Here is a 27847-nt window from a genome sequence, read left to right as displayed (position 1 = left end):
CGTCCGAGCCACAGGGATGGCCGCTGGCGAGAGAAAGGGTACATAAAGAGACATAATTGTTTTGAGAGCTGGGAACCAAACCATGCTGCTGCACGTCTCCACTGAACCGTTATGGAGAATACAGTGGATTTGAGCATATGTCAAAATGGAAGACTATGTGAAGCTGACCACAATAGCAGATGAGATTTTAATGATGAATCATTTTATTATTTAAAGCATGGTCATAATATCTGACTAGCACAAGTCATCCATTTGTGGAAAAACACTCAAATTTATTTGGCACTGAACATGTTCCAAGTATCAAGAACCACTGTTGAAAAAAAAAAAAAAAAAAAGCCCAGCATACAAGATTCATGATAGTTTCCCGGTCAGAGGATCACAACTGACTGCGTAATCATTAAAACCATTTCTCACCATAATACTGTCAGGGCAAAGAGAAGCCCAGGTGTGTCCTTTGAACCAGTTGCAATTTGTTCAAGCTTAGCTGGAATTCAAACAAATTTCTCCCCGAAGTCATTGAGTTTGCAGAAACGGCCACATGCTGACAGGTACATGTTGGGACCTTAATTAGTTCGAGCTGGTGCGCTGGTGGAGAAGACGAGGGAAAGAAAGACAGGCTGACTATGCTGGACACACTGATGGCAGTTTCCTTGCCGGTTCTGCTCTTAAGCTCTTCACTTTCCATTAGGTGTGAGGTGGAACATGAGGGAAGGCTCTGCATGCAGAATGGAAGGAGCTGGTGTCAGTCGTGGACCTGGAAGCTTGTCAAACCCAATGGCCTTCAAGCAAATTTTTATGTTTAGCCTACTGCATACAATTCCAAACCCTGCTCGGTGATTTCTCAAGTCTTTGTGATGAAAACAGGAAGTAAACAATGCTGTCGGACTGATGCTAAGCTACTAGAGTGTCTGAGGTTATTTCTATTCATGCTGTTTAAAAAAATATTGAAAAACAGTTGGATTATCGAAGCAAGAGTTTGAACCGTTAAAAGAAATGAAAGCGGACAGAAATGCAGGGTTTGATCGTTAACGTCAATCTAAGACTGGGAACAAGGCAAACCGCATTCGTGCTCCTCGGCAATGTGCAAAATCCAACATTTTTAGCATACACATCAATTGTTAATTGCTATTTATTTTTTTTTTTTATTTTAAGCAACTTGTACAGGTATTAGCAACACCAAAATGGCCCTGTACAGACTGAAAGTGTGTGTGTGTGTGTGTGTGTGTGTGTGTGTGTGTGTGTGTGTGTGTGTGTGTGTGAATCAAATGTGCCTCTTGTTGAACGCCATGTTGCACTGAAGGTTAATCTAAGACTCCATGCTTCATGTGTAGTTTCACCCTGCAAAACAGAAAAAGGAAGACAGGCAAGGTTAAATGAGCAACTGTGCTTTTCTGGAAAGACTCTGATAGGTTTAGTTTAAAGTAACAGCCGAGCGCATGTGTTTTTGCACCGAGTGCAGGAATGCATAATAACCCCACAGGCCAAGATGAATGGAAAGCAGAAATCAGCAGATTGATAATCCTTTTGCTGAAAACTCGCTCTGACACCTTGCTGACACCAAATCTGAAAGGAGGTGAAACCATCACTATCTTGGACTACATCTCTAAACAAATTGATGTGGTGCTTTGGAATATAAATCTGAAATTATGGACTTGTCATCTTGAGGAGGGATATAGGCTCAGAATACAATATGTTCGCTGTAGCTGAAACGTTACGTTTTAGGATGTTGGATTTTGGGATGCATCTTGCTGCTAGAAACAGATTCTGACAAAGAACATGTCCGAAACCCAGAAAAATTTCAGAGCCAAGTCCATGTGGAGAAAAGATACACTAGGAGCAGCCTGGACATCCAATTCTATACACAGGATAAACATCTAAGGCTAGTTCAAGACACAAACTAAACATCTAAAGCAAGTTTGAGACACAGACTAAATATTTAAGTTATTCCAAGTAATTGAGTCGTACATGAGCTGATAGCTAACAAGGCGCATAGCGCAGAGTCGGCTATAAGCCATGTACAACGAGATTGAGTGAGTAGAATAACTGTTTTATTCTATCCACATTTACTGGATTTTGAGAAACAGAGCATTTTTATTTTTTGCAAATTCGATAAATGAAAACTTTATCCAAAATGTCCAACAAAATAATTTCCGCATAGTCATACATGTCAACCTTTGGTCAATCAAACCTGTATAACCAACCTCCAAAATCCGTATTTCCCTTATAAAATCCGTATAAGATGCAAATTAAAATAATTTACCTAAAATTTGAATGATAATTAACAATGATATATCCCAATTACTTTTTATTCAATATTAATAACAATAAACCTTCAGAATGAATACAAAGCTCCAGTGTTTGACAAAAACACAAAGTGTTATCAGCGTAGTTACGAAGGAAATACTTCGTTGTTTGGAGACAGGTTTCACCGAGCGGCTATTATGCACGAGACTTCATATTAGCCACAAAGTCAGAAAAATCTGTTCGTAAAATTACGTTATAATGACCAAATACAATGAAAAGTATTTTTCCAGTCTCACCTGTGAAAGGTAATCCCATGTGATCTCGTTTGGACGGTAAACCTGTTGGTACAGTTAAACGCAGCACATGAATGAGGCATCTTTATTCTCGGCTACTGTCTAGACGCTATACCAGAGACGGTTGAAGAATCTCCACTTTGCCACATCCAATATGGCGGCGAGGATGACCTATGATTCTACGCAGAAGGCGGCGTCTATGTTTATATGTCTATGACTTCACGGTTGGCGGGATTCTCGCAATGCGGTGTGCGCATGATCAAAAGTGGAACGAAGTCTCGCTACCACAAGATAACGCGCGATTTCATAAGACTCTTTACTGGCTGTCTGTGGTGTACAGTATGTTTGTAAATGTTATGCGCTCTTTTATCATCATGGGAATTGATTATAGCTCTAAATAAATATTGAGTTTTTTTTAAAGAATCCGTATAACTTTATTTGTACGCCCGTATACTACGTTTATTGAATCAAATCCGTATAAAATACGGGCATTCCGTATAGGTTGACATGTATGCTTAGTATTTAAACAAACTGGCGAAATGGCAGTAGCAACTTGTGAAAAATGCTAGAATAATAATTCCTGAAAGATAAAAAAAAAGATATATGTTCTTACCATCAAATACTTTCATTCCATTTTTTTTTTTTTTTTTTTTTTTTGGGGTTTTGTTTTCGACTAGTTTTTATTTCATCCTCGGTTGGTTCAGCAACAAGCTCTGCCATTTTGTTTTTCTCTACTCACAGTATATGAGCTGATATTCTAGTAGTAGATTAGCCATTCAGACTGTGTGATTGCTCATATCCAGTTAAAGTCTCATCTCATCTCATTATCTGTAGCCGCTTTATCCTGTTCTACAGGGTCGCAGGCAAGCTGGAGCCTATCCCAGCTGACTACGGGCGAAAGGCGGGGTACACCCTGGACAAGTCGCCAGGTCATCACAGGGCTGACACATAGACACAGACAACCATTCACACTCACATTCACACCTACGGTCAATTTAGAGTCACCAGTTAACCTAACCTGCATGTCTTTGGACTGTGGGGGAAACCGGAGCACCCGGAGGAAACCCACGCGGACACGGGGAGAACATGCAAACTCCGCACAGAAAGGCCCTCGCCGGCCCCGGGGCTCGAACCCAGACCTTCTTGCTGTGAGGCGACAGCGCTAACCACTACACCACCGTGCTGCCGCCAGTTAAAGTGGATAGAATAAATAAAGTTAGCTCTCTGTTCCTCAAAGAAAGATACAAAGGGATTTGGATATTTCACTCTCTATGGTGCATAATATAATTGAACGATTCGAGGAATCTGGAGGAATCTGAGTGCATAAAGGGCAAGGGTACAAGCCTAAGCTGAACACCTGTGATCTCTGATCCCTCAGACAACACTTCATCAAGAACCATCATTCATCTAAAGCTGATATAACCACATGCGCTCGGGATTACTTAAGCAAACAATTTTGTCAAGCGCTACAATACGAAGTTACATCTACAAATGCCAGTTAAAACTTTATGGTGCAAAAATGAAGCCTTATGTTAACTGTGTCCAGAAGCGCTGTCAACTTATCTGGCCTCAGAGGCATCTGGGATGGACCATCACACGGTGGAAACGTGTATTGTGGTCAGACAAATCAGTATTCCAGGGCTTTTTTTTTTGTAAGAAATGGATGCCATGTGCTACGGACCAAAGACAAAAAGGACCATCCAGACTGGTACTTGCAACAAATCCAAAAGTCAGGGGCTGTCATGGTATGGGGTTGTGTCCGTGCCCTTGGCAAAGGTAACTTACACTTCTGTGATGGCGCATTAATGCAGAAAAGTACAATCAGATTTTGGAGCAACATATGCTGCCTTCAAGATGACATCTTTTCCAGGGAGATTTCAATGAGACACTGCAAAACCACATTCTGCACACATTACAAAGGCATAGCTGTGGAAGAAGAGGGTGCCTGTCGCCTTTGTCCCCAATAGAGAATGTGTGGCGAATTTTGGAATGAAAACTATGACCCTGTACTGTTGCACACCTTAAAGTGCATATCACGGGTAAATTCAGGAGCAAGATCAGTGTAAGTCTCCTATTTTATATTAAACTTTGGTCAAATATCTGTCACATTTTGCATTTCTGAAATTTTTTTACTTTGCGCAATACCAGAAAAATTCAGTTGAAATCAAGCCATTTGAGGCGAATTGGTCCGGCTCTGAAAAAACTTGGCGTTTGGATTTCCCGGCAAACATAGATTTTCGTGACGTCGCGTGCGGGACGCCTCCCTCTGGATCCTACGTCAGCGCTGGTTTGTTTATGAGAAAACGACCTGGTGGTTTTCTGCAAATTTCTTCAACGTTATCACGTAATTATTAAAAAATGGTTAACAGATGTATTGTAGGAGGGTGTAGCAACACCAATCTTGATGGGATTAGTACTCATCGTTTTCCAAAAGACCGGACAATGAGAGAGAAATGGGAGCGCTTGGTCTACACAGGCTGTGCACTGAAACCGTGCAAAGCTCTCGCAGCCTGCTGGCGCTTCCGCAGGTGACGTCACGAATCTGGCTCCAGACTCCCTTGGGATTTTTCCAGACGCGTTTTGTTATTTTATTGTTTTCTGCTGTAGACAGATGGCCTTCTACAAAATTACCCTTCTGGATGAGTGTGTAAAGGGACTTGCTTTCATTTAAAAAAAAAAAATGAAACTGGTCCAGAATATTCACTTTAAGATTTGTTTGCAGGAAGAATGGGACGAAATAACACCCGAAACACTGTCACTCGGTGACTTCAGTCACATCTTTTACTGTAAGTGTTGTGTGAAGGAATGGAAACATTATAAAATGGTAAATGCTTTACTGCTGCAACTTTTTTTTTAATGTGTTGCAAGAATCAAAATTGAAATGAGTTTATCACTTATCTTGCACATGTTTCATACAAATATGTTCGCATGCACATTACAATAATGAAGTATATATACACACGACAGGTCACAAAATTCAACCCCAAAATTGCTTAAAAGTAAAACCTAAAACATAACCAAAAATTATTTAAAAGCATGATAATAGTAAAATAAATTAATAAAAACCATCGAAATATAAACATTAATGATGAAAAGCCTCTTTTGAAAGATAATTCTTAAGTAATTTCTTAAAAATATCTAGAGATCCTGCATTTCGAAGCTCCCTAGGTAATTTATTCCACAGTTTGGGCGCCACAGATACAAAAGCGTGGGCACCCAATGTAGTGAGTGTTCTAACTCTTGGTGGCTGTATTAATAGTTCACTATTAGACCTGAGGCTATAACGTGATGGAGTTCTCATAGCAACGAGTTCTAGTATATAGTCTGGAGCTAGGCCAGGTTTAGCTTTATAATTAATGAATAATATCTTAAAATCAATGTGAAATTTAATGGGCAACCAACGTAAATCTACTAGCACTGGTGTAATATGGTCAAAATGTTACAAATAAGCCTAGTTGCTGTATTTTGAACTCTTTGCAGATGAGTCATGGGCAGTCTGGAGCGTAAACTATTACAATCGTCTAAACGACTGGTCACCAATGCATTCACTTGGGTCTTTGGACTATCTTCACTTCTTGTTCTTCTAAAATTATATAAAATGGTACAAAACAGCCTGACAGAGTTTATTTATGCGGGAGCGTAAAATCAGCGCAGGATTGAACCAACATCCTTGATTCCTTAGTTCACTAATAAGGGTTTATTTAAAAAAAAAATAAAACAAAACAAGAAGACAGTCATCTATATCCCCCGCCCTATATACCACCTATATACCAAGTTTCAAGATATTTGTTACATTTTTCAAGGGACGGCATGGTGGTGTAGTGGTTAGCGCTGTCGCCTCACAGCAAGAAGGTCCAGGTTCGAGCCCCGTGGCCGGCGAGGACCTTTCTGTGTGGAGTTTGCATGTTCTCCCCATGTCCGCATGGGTTTCCTCCGGGTGCTCCGGTTTCCCCCACAGTCCAAAGACATGCAGGTTAGGTTAACTGGTGACTCTAAATTGACCGTAGGTGTGAATGGTTGTCTGTGTCTATGTGTCAGCCCTGTGATGTACCCCACCTTTTGCCTGTAGCCAGCTGGGATAGGCTCCAGCTTGCCTGCAACCCTGTAGAACAGGATAAAGTGGCTAGAGATAATGAGATGAGACACTTTTCAAGTTCTGCTGCAGGAAACAAACCCTAGACCTCTTTACACTGACCTCAGCAGCCCATGGCATAAGCCCACCGGACCTTTGGTCCAGATGAGCTAAAAATTAATATTTCTTAGTCTCAAAAAGTACTGTACATATACATTACTTAATAAACACATACAGTATACCAACTTTCAAGACCATACCACTCATAGTTTTCAAGTTCTGCTCCGGAAACAAAACCTACCCCCAAGACGAACCTGAGAGACCAAGTCTGAAATTATTTCCATGGAAACATGAAAAATTTACATTTCTCAAATTTCTTAGTATGAAAAGGCACATCTACATCACCTTGTTAACATGGATACCAAGTTTCAAATCCGTATCATGAATAGTTTTGGATATATGCTCTGGAAATGAACATTGCTCTGTCAAACTAAGTCAAAATCTATTTTTATGTTAAAATTTGAAAAAGACTTTTTTTTTTTTTCAAAAATCCAAAATGGCAAGAGGCACCAGTTCACATGTTGCTTGATATGTATACAAAGTTTTATGAAGATATCTTCAGTAGTTTTAAAGATATGGCCCGGAAATGAAAACGTGACCAGACAGCCGGATGGACGGACGGAACCAGTTTCTATATCCCCTGCCAAACTTAGTTTGGGCGGGGGATAATAATAATAATTTAAAAAAAATCATCAGATTAAACATCAAATAATGCGGTGTTGGACTGTTTTAAGTGCAATACAGGTCAAATATTATTTTAAAAAACCATTGTTTTCAAATTTAATTTCAACATACAGTACCATCCCAGGTTTTTCTGATTCGGGGTTTTAACATTTCTCCTGAATAAAATTATAGCAAAAGGTATTACAGCTGCAAACGCTCATCGATGCCGGTTCAGTTTGATGCAAATTCTTATTGACGCCATTACAGTTGCAAATGCTTATCGACACCTTTCAACCTGACTTTCAACAGATAACCTTCACTGCGCTTGCTCACTTTATCATTCTCGGTAGTACTGTTTGAGGATCCAAGTCGTTTTCATGCTCTTTTGCAGTGCCGTTAATGAGCTAGTGTTATCTGTGCCTTTAGAGACGAATCACAATGCAAAACTTACTGATAAAACCTAGCATCTTTTAAATTGGCACCCAAAGAATTAGATGAAAGAAACCTTATCTCACAGAAGCTTCAACTAAATGAGAGAAAATCAACAGAAATAAACCTAAGATGTCATCTATCTAATTATGAATAGTGGGTTCAAAGTCGAAAAGTCTGTGTTTCTAGTAAGAAAAATTAAAGACATGAAAAGAAATTAAACCTAATTTTTCAAATATTATCCAGTCACATACCGCTGAACCATTAGAACAGGTAAGTTCAAAGCTTTAATGCACTCTCGACTCCATTCCCTATGGGGCTGCTTTACCCTGCTGGTAATAGAGCTAAAGAAATAGCTCTCAATGCATCATTAAACTGGGTGGAGAATTAACTTGGACGGAACTTAATTATGTCACACACGAGGTCCTGCAAGTTTGAGACTTGGAGAAGGGCAATATTGCTGGCTAAAGAGCGTAGACAGTTAGTTTAGACACATAATTAGAATCAATCATCCATATACACAAGAGTGTGGCTTTAGCCTGCTAAGTGAAACATTAGCATTCAAAGCGTAAAGTGGCTCAGAGTCCAAAGACATGATACAAATAGGATGAATAAGAAAAATAGGGTAAACCGGTAACTAGGAATAAACAGATGTACAGTAGTTTAGGCAGGTAAGAACGCAGTAATCACACTCGAGTCAGGAACACAAACAACCATCTCGGTCTGCTTTCAAATTAACCCTAATGCAGTTGGATTGCATGGAGAAAAACACTAATTAGAGATGAAAGTGGAGCAAAGGAAAAAACCCTGAAATGGGGGGGACAACATCCCCAAAAAATATTTTAATAACATAACATGTAAAACCGGGTGGCATGGCACGGTGGTGTAGTGGTTAGCGCTGTTGCCTCACAGCAAGAAGGTCCTGGGTTCGAGCCCCGGGGCCGGCGAGGGCCTTTCTGTGTGGAGTTTGCATGTTCTCCCTGTGTCCGTGTGGGTTTCCTCCGGGTGCTCCGGTTTCCCCCACAGTCCAAAGACATGCAGGTTAGGTTAACTGGTGACTCTAAATTGACCGTAGGTGTGAATGTGAGTGTGAATGGTTGTCTGTGTCTATGTGTCAGCCCTGTGATGACCTGGCGACTTGTCCAGGGTGTACCCCGCCTTTCGCCCATAGTCAGCTGGGATAGGCTCCAGCTTGCCTGCGACCCTGTAGAAGGATAAAGCGGCTAGAGATAATGAGATGAGAAGTTATAACTTTTAAGCCTTTTTCTTTCATATACATTAATGACAGTGCTGCAGTGGAGAAGGTGAGCAGCACCAAGTTTCTGGGTGTGCACATCTCTGAAGACCTGTCCTGGAGCAACAACACCGCATCACTGGCCAAAAAAGCCCAACAGCGTCTGTACTTCCTCCGCAAACTGAGGAGAGCAAGAGCCCCGGCCCCCCGTCATGCACACTTTCTACAGAGGCACCATCGAGAACATCCTGACCAGCTGCATCACCGTGTGGTACGGCGCCTGCACCGTGTCCTGCTGCAAGACTCTGCAGCGCATCGTGAGAGCAGCTGAGAGGATCATTGGTGTCTCTCTCCCTTCTCTAACGGATATTTATACCGTAACTCCTGCCTCACCCGCAAAGCCATCAGGATTGCAGGTGACCCCACCCACCCATCTCACAGCCTCTTCAGCCTGCTGCCGTCGGGGAGGAGACTGCGGAGTCTCCGGGCCAAAACCAGCAGGCTCAAGAACAGTTTCTTTCACCAGGCGGTCAGGAGGCTCAACTCCCTCCCTGTTCTGCCCCTCCTCCCCCCTCTGCCCCCTGCCACAGATTCTGCTCGCACACCCCCCTTCAGCATCTGACATGTCATCCTCACAGTTTCCCCCCCAACACACACACATACATCTCATCGTTCATTAACACACTGAACTCAGGGACCGCACATCTCACTTTACCTCGCTCATTTGCACTATTCCGCACTACCTCACCTTAACAGCTGCTAGTTTGTTTATTCTGCTTATTTCATGTTTCATGTTTACCTGCTATACCTCAAGTGCCCTTGACTGTTTGGTTATTTGAACCAATTTATATATATATGTGTGTGTATATATAATATATATATATATATATATATATAGTCTACGTCTAGTTCATATCTCGAGTGTTTATACTGTTTATATTGTCTGAGTGTTTAGTCTGTGTGTAGTTCTTATCTAGTGTTTACACTGTTTATATTGTCTGAGTGTTTAGTCTACGTCTTGTTCTTATCTAGTGTTTATACTGTTTATTTATACTGTTTATATTGTTTGAGTGTTTAGCCTATGTCTAGTTCCTATCAAGAGTGTTTATACTGTTTATATTGTTTGGTTTTTTTTCAATTATTCTATTTTTATTTATTGCATTGCCTGTTTGCACCGTGGGTCAGAGAGGACTGATATTTCATCTGTGCTGTATGTCGAGCATGTATAGCATATTTGACAATAAACTTGACTTGACTTGACTTGATTAACATGTCAAAAATATCAAATTTAATTCCTCTAGTTAATGAGTAATTTTCAGGAGTGCGTTTAGAAAACGCGGTGATTTTCCTGCCTACACAGTTCATTACTTTGAAAAATATCAGACAGTTGAAGGTAAACTCAGCAAAATCCCAAAACAGTACTGTTAAAAAGTAAAGGTCTGTTAGAGTTTCTAAACCGTTCAGGTTTCAATGTTGGGGACATTGAGCCTCGTTTATCAATCTTTTAGCAGAGTTGTGCGTTTGCAGAAGCTAAAGTGAACTAAAAATTTCCAATTCATATTTATGCGAGTTGAAGCCAATTGTTTACATTAGTTCGTATTGTCAGTAAATTTAAACACACCAATGAATACCAAATTTCTCATATAAATCAGGGGCGTAGGGTGTGTGTGTGTGTGTGTGTGTCACACACTGACTGGCAGCCTGAGTACATTATGTAACAAAAAATAAAATTACCATTGCTAGTTTTAGGCAGCTTAGAAACCGGATCTTCCATTATTGCTGTTTCTTCCACGTTTTCTTGATGTTGTGTTCTAGAAACGGCACTAAAACTTAGCTTCGAAACCACAAAATGCAACTTTGATGGGGGAAAAAAATATATATAATATATATATATATATATATAATAAATTGCTTACCTCTCTTCACGTCAAAAGAAGGAGGAAAGTTTTGCTTGTTTTGACATGGCGAATTAACAACACGAGAAAATACTCGTAATTTGCAACTAAAAAAACTGCAGCTACACTGGCAGCTTGACCATGCTTTCTAGTGTGATTGCGTTGTGCTTGTGCAGAACGGTGTCAGTCCTGCGCGCCTTAGCTTGGGCACCTGAAGGCGCGACTTGGCGCGCGTGCCTAACGAGCTCCGGCACGCACGCCGTTAACAAAGAACACCTGTCTTTAATCAATGAACTATGTTTGGGCTATTTAAGGACCGCACCCATGCAAGGACGGTGCGAAGTATTACGCCGCGTCCAGGAACGTGAAAAATCCGAAAAATTTATTTCTCCATTCGGAAAACCGGAGATTTTCAAGAGTTTTGTCAAATATCCGGATTTCCGGGTCATTAGCAGAAAAAATCCAGCGGAAAACCCCAAAACCCGGAATTCCGGGAAATTCCGGAACACTTTCATGACTACCTAATTAAACCTAATTACATGAAGGGACCAAAACATGCTGTGTTTTCATTTGTGGACAGTAGTTTTGATGTACCGAATGCTCAGCTAATGTGAAAAATGGCTTTATTATTAACTCATCTCATTATCTCTAGCCGCTTTATCCTTCTACAGGGTCGCAGGCAAGCTGGAGCCTATCCCAGCTGACTACGGGCGAAAGGCGGGGTACACCCTGGACAAGTCGCCAGGTCATCACAGGGCTTTTATTATTATTATTATTATGAAGAAATAAAAGTATATTTGGGCTGAAGACCAGAGAAAAGAAACGCTAGATAGAGTTCAAAAAACTTCTAGGTGTTTTTATTTCAAGCATAGTCTCTGGGTTCTTAGCATTTGATTGAGTTCCATGATTTCTATGTGAACGCCCACCAAGATTGTTCATATATTTTCTGTTGCCAGGTTTCTGCCCAATGAATAAAACACTTTTTTGTGATGTTTCCAGAGCTACCATGTCCCACATGCCTCACACAAAAACAAATGTTTCTGTTGTTGTTGCTGGGTTTTTTTTTTTTTGACTGTTTGAATTTGTACATTGAAAATTCATCATATCAAATAAAAGCCAACAAAAAGTATTCATATCACTGACTCAGACTGAGCAAATGGTCTGATCGGCAAGAAAACATCACTGATCTAAAAAAAAAAAAGAGGAAAAAAACAGCAACAACAAACACGAAAAAGGAAAAAAAATCCAGGTTCATATAACTTTTTTTTTTAATCTATAATACATAATTATGATCATTCAAATAATTAGTATAGGTAATCGTATGGGGCCGAGTAAAATTAAGGATTAATTTCACGAGTGGACTCGGACAATTTCAAAACTTAGAAATCACGAGTGAAATTGATCCTTAATTTTACGAGGAACCATACGATTACTTGTTTATAATGTATAGGGCCAAATTCATACTTCGGAAGCCATTCAAGTTCACAACATTTGTCATTCACGTTTTCTGAACCAATCAGGGTGCAAGACTATCTTGCACGTTTGAATGAGTTCCTAAAGCGTCTTTCATCATGACACGGTGACGCGACACGAGGATTTTGAAAGTGGTTTACAAAATTTTATTGGAACTTCTTTACAAAAGCCATTTTGTTGACAAAATTTGCTAATTTTTGTAACCGTAACCAAGCAACGAACTAGCCAATAGCATTTCAGAAATACGGCCCCGTGTTAAGGAAAAAAGCCCTCCTTGATTGACCAATCAGAATTGAGTAATTTGGCCCTATGTATTATAATTATAGTAATACTGAGAGAATATACATGATCTTTGAGCAGGTGCGATATAAATTCATGATGATTACATTTTGAACATTGCATTCTGACAAATAATAAATGAACAAGTTTCATAACCACATCACTGTTGAATCCTTGACTCTGACTGGTCTCTAGGTGTTAATTAACTTTCTATTAACAGCTGCCAGTAGTGCCGACTGTAATGCAAGTCACAGGGTTATATTAATGCGCTTGTTCGAGTATCTTATTGTTGCTATAGTAACAACTAAAACAGGGAATTGTTTGGTCAACGTTCCATGTAAATGGATCAGCAAAAGTGTGTAATCACTAATATGAAATGTTTTGTAGGAGATGTGTATTTTTGTATCTTTATCAGGACTCTCCAGTGTCAGTATTTTCTAACAATCAGTGATGAATCTGCGACTTTAAACATCTAAAGCTACTTTTAGACACAGACTAAACACCCAAAGCGAGTTCTAGACACGGGCTAAACATCTAAAGCAAGTTTTTAGACGCAGGCTGTTCTCGACACGTAGTAAAAACATCCAAAGTCAGCTTTAGATGGGGTAAGCATCTGAAGCTTGTCCTAGACGCAGACTAAACATGTAAAGTCAGATCTATTTGCAAATTAAACCTCCAAAGACAGCTCTAGACACAAAATAAGCATCTAAAACAGTGTTCTAGACATGGAGTAAACATCCAAAAATAACTCTAGAACATGCATATAAAGCTTGCTCGAGACACAGACTAAACATAGAAGCTTTTTTTAGACACAGACTAAACATCCAAAGGTTGTTCTAAATACACATTAAACGTTAAATCTAGGTTGAGACACAGATTCAACATCCAAAGACCGTTCCAGACACAAAATAAGCATATAAACCTTGTTCTAGACATGGAGTAAACATCCAAAGATAGCTCGAGAATGAGCATCTAAAGCTTGTTCTAGACACAAATTAAACATCCAACACCAGTTCTAGACACGGAATAAACATCCAAACCTAGTTCTCGACACAGACGAAACATCCAAAGCCAACTGTATATGCAGACGACATACAAGTTATACTATAACCCCGATTCCAAAAAAGTTGGGACAAAGTACAAATTGTAAATAAAAACGGAATGCAATGATGTGGAAGTTTCAAAATTCCATATTTTATTCAGAATAGAACATAGATGACATATCAAATGTTTAAACTGAGAAAATGTATCATTTAAAGAGAAAACTTAGGTGATTTTAAATTTCATGACAACAACGCATCTCAAAAAAGTTGGGACAAGGCCATGTTTACCACTGTGAGACATCCCCTTTTCTCTTTACAACAGCCTGTAAACGCCTGGGGACTGAGGAGACAAGTTGCTCAAGTTTAGGGATAGGAATGTTAACCCATTCTTGTCTAATGTAGGATTCTAGTTGTTCAACTGTCTTAGGTCATTTTTGTCGTATCTTCCGTTTTATGATGCGCCAAATGTTTTCTATGGGTGAAAGATCTGGACTGCAGGCTGGCCAGTTCAGTACCCGGACCCTTCTTCTACGCAGCCATGATGCTGTAATTGATGCAGTATGTGGTTTGGCATTGTCATGTTGGAAAATGCAAGGTCTTCCCTGAAAGAGACGTCGTCTGGATGGGAGCATATGTTGCTCTAGAACCTGGATATACCTTTCAGCATTGATGGTGTCTTTCCAGATGTGTAAGCTGCCCATGCCACACGCACTAATGCAACCCCATACCATCAGAGATGCAGGCTTCTGAACTGAGCGCTGATAACAACTTGGGTCGTCCTTCTCCTCTTTAGTCCGAATGACACGGTGTCCCTGATTTCCATAAAGAACTTCACATTTTGATTCGTCTGAACACAGAACAGTTTTCCACTTTGCCACAGTCCATTTTAAATGAGCCTTGGCCCAGAGAAGACGTCTGCGCTTCTGGATCATGTTTAGATACGGCTTCTTCTTTGAACTATAGAGTTTTAGCTGGCAATGGCGGATGGCACGGTGAATTGTGTTCACAGATAATGTTCTCTGGAAATATTCCTGAGCCCATTTTGTGATTTCCAATACAGAAGCATGCCTGTATGTGATGCAGTGCTGTCTAAGGGCCCGAAGATCACGGGCACCCGGTATGGTTTTCCGGCCTTGACCCTTACGCACAGAGATTCTTCCAGATTCTCTGAATCTTTTGATGATATTATGCACTGTAGATGATGATATGTTCAAACTCTTTGCAATTTTACACTGTCGAACTCCTTTCTGATATTGCTCCACTATTTGTCGGCGCAGAATTAGGGGGACTGGTGATCCTCTTCCCATCTTTACTTCTGAGAGCCGCTGCCACTCCAAGATGCTCTTTTTATACCCAGTCATGTTAATGACCTATTGCCAATTGACCTAATGAGTTGCAATTTGGTCCTCCAGCTGTTCCTTTTTTGTACCTTTTAACTTTTCCAGCCTCTTATTGCTCCTGTCCCAACTTTTTTGAGATGTGTTGCTGTCATGAAATTTCAAATGAGCCAATATTTGGCATGAAATTTCAAAATGTCTCACTTTCGACATTTGATATGTTGTCTATGTTCTATTGTGAATACAATATCAGCTTTTGAGATTTGTAAATTATTGCATCCCGTTTTTATTTACAATTTGTACTTTGTCCCAACTTTTTTGGAATCGGGGTTGTATAAAGCTAGCTCAAGAGAGGGAAGCCATGGCCTAGTGGTTAGAGAAGCAGCTTTGAGACCAGAAGGTCTCTGGTTTGATTCCCTGGACCAACAGGAATGACTGAAGTGCCCTTGAGCAAGGTAACTAACCCTTAACTGCTCCCCAGGCTACTCTGGGTACGTTGCTCTGGGTAAGAGTGTCTGCTAAATGCCTGTAATGTAATACCAGAGACATTTCAAAGCTGAGCTTACATGGAACCTGTTTTCCAAATTGTTGGATTGCTATCACAACACCAAATTAGCCATAATTTTTTTAATTAATTTCTGGTTATTTTTTATAAACAGCATGCACGGAAAAGTTTTATTAGCTCATCTGGCTGACAGGCAATGAGCTTATACCATCATGTGTTGTCTGTCTGTCGTCTGTCCATCCAGCGTCATCCACATTTCACGAAAATCTCTTCTCTCTCAATTCTTCACCAATTTTTATTCTTTTTGGCAGGAAGGTAGGTCTGCCTGGGGTGCATATATGTTCTACCCAAATTTGCATAACTGCTAATAATAATGAAGATATAGAGTAATTAATCCCTAACGAGCAATTTCTACACAAATCGCTTCTTCTCCCTCAATTTTTCACCGATTTTGATTCTTTCTGGCATGAAGGTAGGGGTATCTAGGGTGAATATAACTTTTACCCAGATTTGCTTAATTACAATTATCAATAAAGTTATGGACTAATTAAGCCTTCATGAGCAGTTCAACAAAAATTGCTTCTTCCCGGTCAATTCCTCACCATTTTCGATTCTTCCTGGCTAAAAGTAAGTATTCTGAGGGTGTATATAGCTTCTATATATAGCTTCCATGTAGTTTATATAGCTTGCAACATTTATTGTGCAAGGTGGCCCACTTTACACTGTTCCTTCTGGACTAGACAGGGCCGAAGTGAGCTACGCCATCATTGATGGTCTCGTTCTTTAATCCCTTGGCTAATATCTTTATCCATAGATTTCAAGTGAGTGTGAATCCATTCTGAGCACAAACCCGTTAAAAGAGCCAACTGTGATACAAGTGCTCCAACAAGACTACATTTCCAGCAAATAACAGTTACAAGAACTAAATATATGGGATGGAGTAAGTGCTAATACTACGGATGCTGCATACGCTAGTTACGAAGCAGTCAGTCAAATGACAAATGGTACAATTGTGCAAGTCAAAGAAGGCCAACCTGCTTTACCCATGTATAACCGAGCTAAATAAATAGATCTCAATGCATCATTAAACCAGGTGGAGAATTAACTTGGACAAAACTTAATTATGCCACACACAAGGTCCTGCATGTTTGAAACTTGAAGAAGGGCAATATTGTTGGCTAAAGAGTGTAGAGCGTAGACAAAGAGTAGACACATAATTAGAATTAATCATCCATATACACGAGTGTTTGGCTTTAGCCTGCTAAGTGAAACGTGAACATTCACAGCGTAAAGACAGTAACAAGGAATAAACAGATGCACAGAACCTCCTGAAACTAAAAGAGAAAATGTTCTGGTGGACATATTTTACCTGTCAAAGAAATAAGACTTTATTCTGACACCAATTTGACTGGATTTGATTATGAAAAATAGGCAGTAAGAAAATACTGTACTCTAATACATCAAGTCAGAACTTCATCTCAGCATCGAAAATGAGAAAACGCCTATATAGACCAATGTACATGTTCAGAGGACGGAGAAAGAGATGGTGTTTCTGTCTTGTTTAAATGTTCTTGAAGGATCTGAGTCATCCTAAGACTGAGAAAGATTCTGTAGAGCACATGGAGCTGCATTGTCTTGGAACTACAAGTAAAAAAAAAAATGGCTTGCAGACTTTTTACTCAAATAAAATTAGAACAGTAGCTGCGACATCCCGCAGTTCCCTGTTCATAAGAGAGTTCAACCTCAAAACCACATCCATAAGAATAAGAGAGAAGAAGTCCTCATGAAAACATACTTTAGTTCCAACTCCTCAAGCCTTTGTGGCTTAGCAGGCCTCACGGTAATCCATCATACAAATGAACACAACATTGTATTTTCACACCTGCTTGCTCTCCCAGGACCCAAACCCCCGCTCAGGTCTCGCTCTGCATGGGAAAGAATGAGATGGATTGCCAAGGAGAAGAGTTATCTAACGGCCAAGATCAACTACACATTTTGTAGCTGTGAGGAGACGGTACATAGGGGGCGGAGAGAGAGAAAGAGAGAGTGAGATTGATAAGCAAATTAGGACGCATTATCAGATTTTCAGAAGATGGATATCCAGGGAAGAGACCATTTTAAACACAATTCTCAATTCTGGCCTGGTATCCTTGTCTTCATGGGGAAGCAGGTGAAGGAACTGATATGGTTGAGAACCAGAGGTGGTAAAAGTATTCGTTTTTTCCCCCAAGTAAACTGTAATTACAAATTTTTTAAAAAGTTTGCAGAAAAATTCACATAAGAAATAGACGTCTGCCTCAAATGAGAAAATGATTTTAGTTACTCAAGGTAAATTAGTGCCTCTTTTCGCCAAGGAACCAAAGTATGGGTGGAAGCATCAGCAAAGACGAGCAACAGCTTTATCCCGAATCTCTCATGCAAAGTGGCTGAATGCTAAAACTGGGAAGAATGTTTTCAATAATCAAGAAAAACACATCATGGGATTGAAGGTAATTAGATACCATCATAGTCCATTCATCCATCATCTGTAACCGCTTATCCTGTGCAGGGTCGTGGGCAAGCTGGAGCCTATCCCAGCTGACTATAGGCAAGAGGCGGGGTACACCCTGGACAAGTCACCAAATCATCACAGGATACCATCACGTAAACCAGTTAAACCAATGCTAACCTGTGATCCAAAAGCCTTATTCCCATGAGTCACTGGGCAGCACACAGGAAACCTTTTAGGGTTCTGGGGTGGAAGAATGGTTGCAAAGCTGAAAGTTAATGGAATTGATGGAATTCCTCAATACAGGAAACTCACCCGGCTTGTGCATGGAAAAGATTGGCAGATCTATAGCTCATTCTCAAGTCTGTGGGTCCTGAATACTAATAGCTAGCTGTCACAATAGAAGTTCTTTCACTCATCTTCAGAAGCCATTTTAGCCTGGTCAGGATAGCAGTGGATCCAGAGCCTATCTAAGGAACACTCTGTGTGAGGTGGGAATACACCTTGGATGAGACTCCATCGCAAGGCACCATGCACATACACACTAAGGACAATTTAGAGGAGCGACTTCACCTTCTGGTATGTTCTTGGGATGTGGGAGGAAACCTGAGAACCCAGAGGAAACCGATGCAGACATGCAGGAGAACATGTGAAACTCCATACAGACAGTAACCTGAGGAACCGAGGACCTTGAAACTGTGGGTTACTGGGCACCACTGGCAGCTGATGGTCTTTGAAAGCTCAAAGGGGAAGCTCAGTTTTTGGTCTATGTCATACAGTTTTTCAATTATTTGTTATTTGTCCATCCATCCATTATCTGTAGCCGCTTATCCTATACAGGGTCGCAGGCAAGCTGGAACCTATCCCAGCTGACTATGGGCGAGAGGTGGGGTATACCTTGGACAAGTCAACAGGTCATCGCAGGCACATAGAGACAAACAACCATTTACACTCACATTCACACCTACGGTCAGTTTAGAGTCACCAATTAGCCTAACCTGCATGTCTTTGGACCATGGGGGAAACCGGAGCACCCAGAGGAAACCCACACAGACACGGGGAGAACATGCAAACTCCACACAGAAAGGCCCTCATTGGCCTCTGGGCTCGAACCCAGGACCTTCTTGCTGTGAGGTGACAGTGCTAACCACTACACCACCATGTCACTCCTTTGTTATTTGTCATTAAGTCAATGATTTGTCAAGTTGTTGTTATTTATATGTGAATTCTGCCATGTTCTACTCTGACTGTGCCAAGTAAACTTAAGTGTGCCCATGAACTTAAGTGCTCCTTGCTTTTCTCATGCCTTTTGTATGCCCTGTCAAAGTTGGCTACATCTCCAAAACCGAGTTTTGACCAAATAATCCATCCCTGGGTTGGTCTCATTAAGAGACAAGGCCAACAGTACATTCTCTTAGTCAAAGCACTCCCAGTTAACCAGTTTACTTTGTCATACCACGAGGAGCTGAAATGACTGATTGCGTCTCCCTGACTTTTTAATTAAATCAATCTTGGGCATTGATCTGCCCTGCTGTTTAATTTTGAACCTCTCCTCGTAAGGAAGAGCATCAAAATCAGGTCTTCTCCAAAATCAGGTCGACAACATGAGCAACATTTGCTATTTTGCACAGCTAACAGCTAGCTGGCTTGATTTCCCGTCTACTGCCTGGCTTAAAGTAAACAACCGTTACTGAACCGACACAAAAGCAAGTTACAAACTCACGAACTCTACATTTACAATTTTATTTACGGTATTTACAAATGGAAATAGGAACTGTATATCGGTTGGAAAAGAATGAGAATGAGCAGCAGCGAGTCTCGTGACTTCACTTGCCAACACGCCACATGGACTGAGCTTGAATCCCTCCGATGTGACGTATAATTTTAAAACACTGTCACTCACATGACATTCAAAAGAGATTTCAGAATTCATCCAATCTCATCTCATCTGATCTCATTATCTCTAGCCGCTTTATCCTGTTCTACAGGGTCGCAGGCAAGCTGGAGCCTATCCCAGCTGACTACAGGCGAGAGGCGGGGTACACCCTGGACAAGTCGCCAGGTCATCACAGGGCTGACACATAGACACAGACAACCATTCACACTCACATTCACACCTACGGTCAATTTAGAGTCACCAGTTAACCTAACCTGCATGTCTTTGGACTGTGGGGGAAACCGGAGCACCCGGAGGAAACACACGCAGACACGGGGAGAACATGCAAACTCCGCACAGAAAGGCCCTCGCCGGCCACGGGGCTCGAACCTGGACCTTCTTGCTGTGAGGCGACAGCACTAACCACTACACCACCGTGCCGCCCAATTCCTCCAATCATCATACAGAAGCCCAGTGTCCAGTCCCGCCTGTCAGCGACTCTCCACAGACCCCCAGTGAAGCCGGGTGTCCGGAAATTATGTTTTAAAAGCATATCGTCCAATAAATGTCTAGCTTTGCTGCATTAAGATCAAGGCATATCCCGTAGTGGCATTAAACAACAGAGACGCTGAGCATCAGTGGGTTTTTAACGAGCTGTGCTTCCACAGGCTTCTATGAGGAAAGTCACGTGATAAGATTATGATGACCAGCGAGAAATAACTTCTGAACGAACTAGCCGTAAAGCTGAGCACTTTCTAGCACAAAATATTGATTTGGTATTTATAAGAGAGTTAACACAGAATATAGTGATGCTTATTATGTCTCATTCCCGCTGGGAATTAGATAGAATACTTGAAGCTGTGACATTAAAAAGTCACTTTATGACTTTGCAAATATTGTGGATGAAAATGTAGTGAGTAGAAACTTTTGTAGGAAGTAAAGTATTAGATGAAAGAAAAACTCAAGTAGAAGCAAATGCTTAAAAAACAAATGTACTGTAAATACAGTGCCTAAGGCTACTATCACACTGTCTTGGTCAAACGCCAAGAAATGAGGCGTATTTTGTCGAAAATTAAAGTCCTGTGACGTACACGGCGTATGTGTGACGTTTCTGCGGCACTCCTGTGGCGTATCTGGGGTTTGTATTGGGGTTCAAGGGACATAAAGTTATGGCGTACGTGTGGCGTATGATGCGTTGCTGTGGCGTAACCAGTTCATTGCTTTCGTTGGCATGGCGTTTCGTTCTTACATGGCGTACCTGCGGCGTATCTGCAGCCTTCATAGGTGGGTATAAAAGGGGGCCCCATGCTGCGTTCGTTGTCATTCGTCACAGTCAAGAAAGCATCATGCCAATATTGAAGTCAGGACCGAAGAAGGGTAAGGGAAGAGGGACGACATCAGCCGCATCTACCGTACCCAGCCAGCCCCAGCGCCACCTTCATCATCAGACACATGTCAACTAAAGCGTTCGCATGACGTAATAGGTGTTCGAACAACGTCACTGCTGCGTAGCTTTCGTTTTTACGGCACACACGTGACGTTCAGTATGTGTGACGTATCAAAGCTGCTACAGGTTTTTAAGCGCGGACTTAAAAATACGAAGCACCCTGGCGTACAAGGAGATCGTGTTACGCATCCTAGAGTATTAGCTACATAAGCTGGCGATGCTATGACATTCCTTTCTTACTGCCACGTATCCTGATATTCCATACATACGCAAGGCTGAAACGCCAATATGCAAACCAAGCATAATATTGGAAACAACTTGCAAATTTTCATTGCTTGCTTGCTGAATTTGTGGTTCCCAAGAAAAGAATTCAACATTTCCTACAAATCAGTGTGTCTCGATACCTTTTTGCATAAACGGTTAAACACTGAAATCCACACATAACTACTCCTCTGTGGAGAAAATCCCACTGATGGAGAACTGAGCTGCCTCCATGCCACTCCTTTAGCAGGAAACGAGTTGTGCTGACAGTTTCATTTGTGTGGCACGCAAAGGCCCACACACTAATTTCCTCAGCCTATAGGAGATTGTTCCGTTAAAAGAAACACACCGGCACAATGGTCTCATTATAATGAGGCACTGTAAATCCAAACTGCATTCATTCTCCCCTTCATTTGCATTGAAATGGAAGTGCCATATTTCATTCTCTTCCTCAGTAACCTTACACTTATTTATATATTTACAGTACAGTGTAAAAGACAGGACCGCGCTCCTGCGACTCTGTTGACTCTAGCAATAGTGATAATCATAATGAAATTCAAATGGGGTTGTGGGAGGGGAAATAATCAGCGAGCCACACATGCATTCCATATTGTGAACATTACAGTTTCTGCCACTGACGGGCCATAGATGCTGTGTTGATTTAATATGTCCCAGTGCAGCGTGTTGGGATTACAGATGCACTCGCAATTAAGGGGTTGAATAATGTAGATGAAAGTACAATATACTATTGCACAAGTTCAATGCTGTTGATTACAATGCTACAGTGTGGTAAACAATTCAATACTCTATACATTCAAAACTTTGGATCAAAGCCAAAGAAGAAAGAGAACCCTTCCATCCATCGATTATCTATACCACTTATCCATCAGGGTCGCAGGTGAGCTAGAGCCAATCCTAGCTGACTTTGGGCGAGAAGCAGGGTACACTCTGGACAGGTCGCTAATCTACAGTGGTGCTTGAAAGTTTGTGAACCCTTTAGAATTTTCTATATTTCTGCATAAATATGATCTAAAACATCATCAGATTTTCACACAAGTCTTAAAAGTAGATAAAGAGAACCCAGTTAAACAAATGAGACAAAAATATTATAGTTAGTCGTTTATTTATTGAGGAAAATGATCCAGTATTACATATCTGTGAGTGGCAAAAGTATGTGAACCTCTAGGATTAGTAGTTAATTTGAAGGTGAAATTAGAGTCAGGTGTTTTCAATCAATGGGATGACAATCAGGTGTGAGTGGGCACCCTGTTTTATTTAAAGAACAGGGATCTATCAAAGTCTGATCTTCACAACACATGTTTGTGGAAGTGTATCATAGCACGAACAAAGGAGATTTCTGAGGACCTCAGAAAAAGCGTTGTTGATGCTCATCAGGCTGGAAAAGGTTACAAAACCATCTCTAAAGTGTTTGGACTCCACCAATCCACAGGCAGACAGATTGTGTACAAATGGAGAAAATTCAAGACCATTGTTACCCTCCCCAGGAGTGGTTGACCAACAAAGATCACTCCAAGAGCAAGGCGTGTAATTGTCGGCGAGGTCATAAAGGACCCCAGGGTAACTTCTAAGCAACTGAAGGCCCCTCTCACATTGGCTAATGTTAATGTTCATGAGTCCAGCATCAGGAGAACACTGAACAACAACAGTGTGCATGGCAGGGTTGCAAGGAGAAAGCAACTGCTCTCCAAAAAGAACGTTGCTGCTCGTCTGCAGTTTGCTAAAGACCACGTGGACAAGCCAGAAGGCTATTGGAAAAATGTTTGGTGGACGGATGAGACCAAAATAGAACTTTTTGGTTTAAATAAGAAGCGGTTATGTTTGGAGAAAGGAAAATACTGCATTCCAGCATAAGAACCTTATCCTATCTGTGAAACATGGTGGTGGTAGTATCATGGTTCGGGCCTGTTTTGCTGCATCTGGGCCAGGACGGCTTGCCATCATTGATGGAACAATGATTTCTGAATTATACCAGCGAATTCTAAAGGAAAATGTCAGGACATCTGTCCATGAACTGAATCTCAAGAGAAGGTGGGTCATGCAGCAAGACAACGACCCTAAGCACACAAGTCATTCTACCAAAGAATGGTTAAAGAAGAATAAAGTTAATGTTTTGGAATGGCCAAGTCAAAGTCCTGACCTGAATCCAATGGAAATGTTGTGGAAGGACCTGAAGCGAGCAGTTCATGTGAGGAAACCCACCAACATCCCAGAGTTGAAGCTATTCTGTACGGAGGAATGGGCTAAAATTCCTCCAAGCCAGTGTGCAGGACTGATCAACAGTAACCGGAAATGTTTAGTAGCAGTTATTGCTGCACAAGGGGGTCACACCAGATACTGAAAGCAAAGGTTCACATACTTTTGCCACTCACAGATATGTAATATTGGATCATTTTCTTCAATAAATAAATGACCAAGTATAATATTTTTGTCACATTTTTTTAACTGGGTTCTCTTTATCTACATCTTTATCGGGCTTGTGTGAAAATCTGATGATGTTTTAGGTCATGTTTATGCAGAAATATAGAAAATTCTAAAGGGTTCACAAACTTTCAAGCACCACTGTATTACAGGGCTAACACAGAGACGAACAACCTCTCACAGTCACACCTATGACCATGTCTTTGGAAGGAAACCAGAGTACCTGGAGGAAATCCACGCAGGCCCAAGAACAAACTCCGCACAGAAAGGCCCCCGTTGACCAGCAGGTTTGAACCCAGAACCTTCTTGATATGAGGTGACGATGCTAACCACTGCACCACTGTCCCAAACCTTTCAGAGAACTCAATGGTGAAATGAACAAATTCCACTTCTAGGGTCCTTAACATATCTAAAATTTTACAAGTATCACCAAATTTTGATATACACACAACTACGGTGTCTTGCAAAAGTATTCATCTCCCTTGGTGTTTGTCCTGTTTTGTCACATGACAAGCTGGAATTAAAATGGATCTTTGGGGGGTTAGCACCATTTGATTTAAACAACATGCCTACCACTTTACAGGTGCAAATTGTTGTTGTTGTTGTTTTCTGTGACACAAACAATAATTAAGATGAAAAAACAGAAATCTGGAGTGTGCACAGATATTCACCCCCTTTCGTATGAAACCCCTAAATAAGAGCTGGTCCAACCAATTCACTTCATAAGTCACATTATCATTAAGATCCACCTGTGTGCAATCAAAGTGTCACATGATGTCTGTATAAATCAACCTGTTCTGGAAGGACCCTGACTTTGTAACACAACTAAGCAAGCAACATGAAAACCAAGGAGCACTCCAAACAGGTCAGAGGCAGATTTGTGGAGAAGTATACGGTAGCTCAGGGTTGGGTTATAAAAAAAAATATCCCAAACTCTAAATATCCCACAGAGCACCATTAAATCCATTATAGCAAAAATGGAAAGAACATGGCACCACTACAAACCTGATAAGAGAAGGCCGCCCACCAAAACTCACACACCGGGCAAGGAAGGCATTAATCAGAGATGCAACAAAGACATCAAAGATAACGCTGAAGGAGCTGCAAACATCCACAGCGGAGATGGGAGTATCTGTCCATAGGACCACTTTAAGCCATACACTCCACAGAGCAGGGCTTTATGGAAAAGTGACCAGAAAAAAGCCATTGCTTAAAGAAAAAATAAGAAAAACATGTTTGGAGTTTGCCCATCAGCATGTGGCAGATTCCCCAAACACATGGAAGAAGATTCTCTGGTCAGATGAGACAAAAATTGAACTTTTTGGCCATCATGGGAAATGCCATGAGTGGCACAAACCCAACATCCTGAGAACACCATTCCTACAGTGAAGCATGGTGGTGGCAGCATCATGCTGTGGGGATGTTTTTCATCTGCAGGGACAGGAAAGCTGGTCAGGACTGAAGGAAAGATGGATGGCACTAAATACAGGGCAATTCTGCAGGAAAACCTGTTTCAGTTGGACAGAGGTTTGAGACTGGGATGAAGGTTCACATTCCAACAGGACAATGACCCTAAACATACTGCTAAAGTTTCACTGGAGTGGTTTAAAGGAAAACATTTAAATGTCTTGGAATGGCTGAGTCAAAGCCTAGACCTCAATCCAATTGAGAAGCTGTGCCATAACTTGAAGATTGCTGTTCACCAACGCAACCCATCTAACTTGAAGGCGTTGGAGCAGTTTTGCCTTGAGGAATGGGCGAAAATCCCAGTGACTAGATGTGGTAAGCTAATCGAGACATACCCCAAGAGACTTGCAGCTGTAATTGCAGGAAAAGGTGGCTCTACAAAGTATTGACTTTTGGGGGGGTGAATACCTATGCACACTCCAGGTTTCTGTTTTTTTTTTCATCTTAATTATTGTTTGTGTCACAATAAAAAAAAATGTGCATCTTTAAAGTGGTAGGCATATTGTGTAAATCAAATGGTGCTAACCGACCAAAAATCCATTTTAATACCAGCTTGTAATGCGACAAAACAGGACAAACACCAAGGGGGTTGAGTACATTTGCAAGACACTGTATACGCAAACCCGGGCTTCATTCATTGCTGTGTCTGACAGAAGGGAAACTCATCCTGCAGACGTAACACACAACACACTCCTTGTTTTGTCCAATATAGAGATGGACGCCAAGTTAATCAACAGACAGATTTGCCAGCTCAAAAAAAATTCAATGCCATCTTGTGTGATTGTTGCGTTGTGTTGCTTAGCTACATTTGCATTATTGACTTGACTTGTAAATGGTTTTCATTTTCATCCTCGGTTTTCAGCATTTGAATCCCAGATGGTATTTCTGTCAGATGAGCGCCTGAATTCCAGCTTATTTCAGGGAACATACCGTATAAAGTCCGGCACATGGATCGGAACTATAAAATACAGTGTGTAAAACACTCCATGTGATATTATCTACTGTGTATTGTATTACAGCCACAGAAGAAACACACACCTCTTAGCTTATTGCTAGGCAACTGGACACCATTGAAGCTATTCATCTACATAGATCCATCACTATGAGCTAGCTAGCTCGTTGAGTTAATTTGGGTCAATGTGGAATGATTGGCACTCAGTTTTTCTGCTCATCAACCGTTATTGTTATTTACAATCTTGAATTCTTGAACTGACTGATTGTTCAGAAGTTGTTAAGGATCTTTCTATAAGACAGTATTTTTGGATACAAGGTAAATCACAGGCTGTGCTTGTTCTGATACATTAATGTTCCTGTAGTAATAACTAATTCACAGGAAGTTGCACAGAACTCCAGAAACCTAGGTCTAATATTAATATGAGCAGATTTTAAAAATGCATTGATATTTAACAGGGGCGGCACGGTGGTGTAGTGGTTAGCGCTGTCGCCTCACAGCAAGAAGGTCCTGGGTTCGAGCCCCGGGGCCGGCGAGGGCCTTTCTGTGTGGAGTTTGCATGTTCTCCCCGTGTCCGCGTGGGTCTCCTCCGGGTGCTCCGGTTTCCCCCACAGTCCAAAGACATGCAGGTTAGGTTAACTGGTGACTCTAAATTGACCGTAGGTGTGAGTGTGAATGGTTGTCTGTGTCTATGTGTCAGCCCTGTGATGACCTGGCGACTTGTCCAGGGTGTACCCCGCCTTTCGCCCGTAGTCAGCTGGGATAGGCTCCAGCTTGCCTGCGACCCTGTAGAAGGATAAAGTGGCTAGAGATAATGAGATGAGATGATATTTAACAAATTTAAATATAAGAAAGTGATATCATTTAGGGCAGGGGTCACCAAACTTTTTTCTCTGGGGGCCACATTGTCGTTCCTGACTGTGATGGGGGCCGGGGTCGGGTCAGCTATATCACATAGAATTGTATAACCCAGACAAATATGACCACCAGCAGGCCTCATTGTGTAGTAGAGATTATTAGCCTGGCACGGCCATCCCCACTACTATATCCATACTACTATATCAACACTTGATTCCTGGCACATATTTGTTTATCTTTACTAGTGGTTTGCAAAAGTAGTAATCAAGTCTTCACACTTTGTTTTAATTTGAAATACCACTGATATTCCATTTATTTATTTTCTAATAAAAATAATATCAAAGCTGTCAAGGTAAGAAACATCTGCCTATTTGAGGTGATTGACACTGGCAAAGGTGAGTGGAAAATTATAAATTGTAGGTAAGCCTGTTGATATCATTAATAATATTAATAATAATTGTATGCAGCACTTAATAAAGGTCAAATAAATAGGCCTATAAAATAAATACATTTTAAAAAACAATGAAATTAT

The 27847-nt window shown here is 41.0% G+C and overlaps 1 protein-coding gene across 2 annotated transcripts in view; it reads right to left on the bottom strand.

The window, feature by feature from the left end:
• Window positions 1-225: 225 nt before the first annotated feature.
• cd276 (CD276 molecule) overlaps window positions 226-27847 on the bottom strand; it is a 379608-nt gene continuing 351986 nt past the window's right edge. For both annotated transcript variants that reach the window (XM_060923336.1, XM_060923337.1), the window contains exon 8: window positions 226-1338. The gene's annotated coding sequence lies outside the window, so the exon portion shown is untranslated. The remainder of the gene's footprint in view (window positions 1339-27847) is intronic.

The sequence above is a fragment of the Neoarius graeffei genome, chromosome 6, assembly GCF_027579695.1.
Source record: "Neoarius graeffei isolate fNeoGra1 chromosome 6, fNeoGra1.pri, whole genome shotgun sequence".
In the NCBI taxonomy this organism is placed as follows: Eukaryota; Metazoa; Chordata; class Actinopteri; order Siluriformes; family Ariidae; genus Neoarius; species Neoarius graeffei.
This window is presented reverse-complemented; position numbering and strand designations above follow the sequence as displayed.